The following is a 4,875-nucleotide window of genomic DNA, read 5'->3' on the forward strand; positions in this document are numbered from 1 at the left end:
TACGTGATTTGTTCGGACTAGGAGAGGATCGTTTTCCTTGTGTCATTTATTGAAATTTCTTTGAAAGATGTTAAGGGTTCACCATAAAAAGAGGTATATTCTGCCTCTATTTTGTCAGTGTCAAGTTCGCTCCTTATTTTTGTAATTTTATTCACGAAATACTCTACAAAGCAGTCCGCGAGCTGCTTGTCGTCAGTGTGGTGTGCAGGTTTTGTTTTGATCTCTTTGCCTAGAAGCTTATTTGAGATGTTATAAAACTCCTTTGGATTTTTTATCTTATCAACCTTATCGAGATAGTAGATACGCTTTGCCTTAATTGCCATCTCTTTGAGTCTTTCTTTGAATGATATGTAAATTTCCTTATCAATCGTCAGGCCAGATTTTTTTCCATTTCTTCTCTACCTTTCTTTTCTCTTTCTTTATACGTTTTACCTCCAAATTGTACCATGGAGAGTCTTTTCTTACGTTCACAGATCTTGTCGTGAGAGGCGCGTGCTTATTCATTACACTAATAACCGCTTTATTATAAAAAATTGTCACTTCTTTTATCACAGTGTGTAATTAGAGAGTGAGAGAGGTCAGCTTTAAATAATCCTATGTCAACAAATCTCTCGACACAACTACTTTTTTTTGTCTTTGTGTCATTTATTGTCCCCCCTCTAATGCAAACGTTATTAAATATGATGATCTGAAATACAAATATCATCTGCAATGTGATAGGTGTCGCTAGTTCCATGTTTACGCTGGTCAATACCCAGTCAATAATGTGTCCACACCGATGTGTCTTTTCATTGACATGCTGTGTCATGTGATGTGACGAACGTAGTTTATTTATATTTCTTATATCCGTGTGTCTCGATCAAAATGCAAATTGAAAAAAAAATCTCCAACAATAATATTTTTATTTGACAATATCCGAGTAAATGGTCACATCTTCGTTTGCAGTGGTCAAATAAATTAGAGATATTATAAAGAGAATCGTCAAAATAGGTCGAAGAATGAGCCCGTGTACTTGGCCATATCCATGCAGGAGATTAGGTAGTATTTAATGTTAGGGCTACATCCTATTCTATTAATGTAAAGTTCAATAACGAAAGGGCATGTGAGGGATAAAGACGGACAGGTCAACCCCGAGTTAACAACGTCCAATCGTGATCGAACACTGGTCGAATCACAACGAACCCCCCCCCCCCCCTGCCTTATGTCATTGACATCGCAGTGGAAAACATTTCAAGTAGGACAATGTTATGAAAACTTGTAACAGCTGGACTCAGAGCCTCAGACATTCTATGGAACCTCAACTAACTGAGAATAGGATCTTTGTACTCTGGCGGCCAGCTGTAAATCCAGACCCAATCTTATTGAGCACCTAAATAAAAAAATAAAATTCCCTTTATTCATCCCCAAGGGGAAATTTGTCTTTTGGGTCTATTCCAAGGGAAGACTGGAATAACCCAGGCGTCAGCCGCAGAGCAGCGCCGCAAAGTGAGCTAGGGTGAGGTGACTTGCTCAAGGCTACAACGCAGCAGCGGGTGATTGAACTCGGTACCTTTCGGGTAGGAAGCAAAGACCGTACCACTGAGCCACGCTGCCCCTAAGATCTCATCTCCTCAAAACACCTAAAAGAGAACAACAGTGCCAACCAAAGAATGCTTACGAGATTTAGAACATTGTTGAAGCGGCTATGCGGTCTCGTGGTATGACACTCGCTTTCAGATCGGAAGGTCCTGGGTTTGAGCCTCGCGTTCGGCGCATAGTTGAGTCCTTGGAAAAGGCTCTTTACTCACATTCTCTCACCGTACTCAGGTGTAAAATGGGTACCTGGTCGTTAACAGCGTTGTCTTTGTCCGAAAAATTGTAATATCGCCTAACCGGCGTCATGTCCTGTCCTACATGTCAAATGTTGCTGTCGACCAGGGACCCCTTGTAAAGCGCTTTGAGCACATTTTGGGGATATTGCGCTATATAAAGCTCAATTTTAAAAAGGAAGCAGAATGAAAGAGGTCACAGCAAATGACATGAACCCCTGATAATCTCCATGGGGACACTTGTCCGACCAATGATTTGATATCGTGGTGACCACACGCAGTTCTGACTTTGTTTTTGTTCTACTTCCGAAGCAAAGCAACCCAACTTGTGTTCTTTGGGTCGTCGTTACTGTTAGGATCAGGAATCTATGTTGATGAAATTTGGCTCTCATATATCAAAGATATTGCTAATTTACATGATATTTTAAGAAAAATCTAAAGACTTTTTTTTTTCTTTTTCTCGATGACTATTTTTATTTTTTTTCTTGACGACTATTTTTTTTTGTCGATGACTATTTTTTTTTTCTCGATGACTATTTTTTTTTCTTGATGACTATTTTTTTTTCTCGATGACTATTTTTTTTTCTCGATGACTATTTTTTTTTCTTGATGACTATTTTTTTTTTCTCGATGACTATTTTTTTTTTCTTGATGACAATTTTTTTTCTCTCGATGACTATGTTACTAGTGTGCATCTGTGTGAGTGTGTCTATGTCAATATTGTATTGTTATAAATGTGCAACCAAATGACAAATTGCCACTTTTTTAGGACAATAAAGATATATTTTTATCATTTTCCAGAAATTTTTATCATAGGCATTTTCTTATTGATGAGTAAATTATACGTTTTATTTTTTGATTCCATTTTGTTGAATGTCAATTTCATTTTGTAAAACTAAACTTGCATAGTTAGTGTGTGCGACTGTTGTGTGTCTGTCTGTTTAGCTCGGTACGAGTGTGTTTATGGTTTGATAAGTATATTGTAAAGCGCTTTGAGTCTTCGGCGTTTAGCGCTATATAAGAACACTTTGTTATTATCATTATAACTTTTTGTCTTATTTTGTCTTTTAAAACTCAAATTTATTAACTCAAAACAAGTGTTAAGTTACTTTTGCACACGTGTGTATAACGCAATATCCAATTAACGTGCTCAAAGAGCTTTACAAGGGGTCCATAACCAACAGCAACACTTAACATGTAGGACGAGACATGACGCTTGTAAGGCAATTTTACAATATCTTTTGGACAGAGACAACGCTGTTAACGGCCAGGTGCTCATTTTACATCCGAGTACGGCGAGTGAATGTGAGTAAAGATCCTTTGCCAAAGACTCAGCTATGCGCCGCTCGGGACTCGAACCCAGGTCCTTCCAATCCGAAGGCGAGTGTCATACCACTAGACAACATAACCGCGCATAGCCGTATTTGAAGGATAAATATCAGCGTTGTCACAAAAATATTACTCATTATTTTTGTTTAAGTAAAACCGATGCATGCGAATGAATATTTCTTTAACGCTTACTTGTAAACAAAGAATGCCATCCTAGATTTTTAAAAAATGGGGTTGTTTTCATGTAGGACTCCAATTGTAAAATAAAGATTTAATAAGAAATAAAGAAAGTAAAGTGACAAATATCCAAGCAAAGTGAAGTTTTAATCAAAGTTTCAATAGTTTTGTAAATTTCACATTTGAAAATTGTATCGCATTTTACGAGCTATAGGCTTTAAAACCTTTGAATGCTCGTGAAACTTTTCATACATACACTCTTTTAAAGTTAAATAAAAACGTTCATGATTAATTTGACAATTTTAAGCATATAACCAATATTTCAAATTATTAAGTATCTAATACACATTAAATAGGTGTCATAGTCAAGATTCTTTGAATTATCTTGTAACGTCTACATTTTTTAATCAGACTGAAAATTGACGAATATTCATTTCCCTTTAAACATGCATATCTATGATATGGTCAATTTTAAATGTTTGGTTATTTGCTTACAAATAATACAAAAAATGATATTAAACGTTTATTTATTATATAATTATCTGACTAAACCAAAACCACACTGAACATTACAGTGTTTAAAAAAATTGTTGTCATGAATAGATGATGTTAAATTGTAATTTGGTATTTTCTTACTAGTTTTTCATAAAAATATAGGTATTGAAAATTAAAGGTAAATGTATGATTCATTTTGATCTACCTTCATGCTGAAAATCAAGGTTGAATACGAATTTGTAAAATAGTAGTAGACAGTAATGCCTTATAGCTGAATGTTAGACACAGTGTATGGATATACAACTATACTGGAAATTATGATTGAATAATTGATTCATTGTATGTATACAATACTACTGGAAATTGTAGATGAATGTTTGATTCATTGAATGTATACAGTCATACTGGAAAACATAGTTGAATGTTTGATTCATTGAATGTATACTATCATACTGGAAAACATAGTTGAATGTTTGATTCATTGAATGTATACTATCATACTGGAAAACATAGTTGAATGTTTGATTCATTGAATGTATACTATCATACTGGAAAACATAGTTGAATGTTTGATTCATTGAATGTATACTATCATACTGGAAAACATAGTTGAATGTTTAATTCATAGTATGTATTCAATCATGCTGGAAAGTATAGTTGGATGCTTTTGACAGTGTGCTTTCAATAAAATCAGATATTATTGTTTATTGTTTAATTCATTGTTGGTATACGACCATACTGGAAATTATGATTGAATATTTGATTCATTCTGGAAATTATAGTTGAATGCTTTTTACAGTGTGCCTTCAATAAAATTGGATATTATTGTTCATTGTTTGATTCATTGTATGTATACGACCATGCTGGAAATTATAGTTGAATGTTTGATCCATTGTAAGCATACAATACATTTGGATACTATAGTTCAAGATTTGAATCATTGTATGTATAAAATCATGCTGGAAAATATAGTTCAAGATTTGAATCATTGTATGTATACAATACATTTGGGTACAATAGTTCAAGATTTGAATCATTGTATGTATACAATACAATTGGATACTAT

This window comes from Berghia stephanieae, chromosome 5 (genome assembly GCF_034508935.2).
Source record: "Berghia stephanieae isolate SIO BIC M18660-M18661 chromosome 5, UCSD_Bste_1.3, whole genome shotgun sequence".
Classification (NCBI taxonomy): domain Eukaryota; kingdom Metazoa; phylum Mollusca; class Gastropoda; order Nudibranchia; family Aeolidiidae; genus Berghia; species Berghia stephanieae.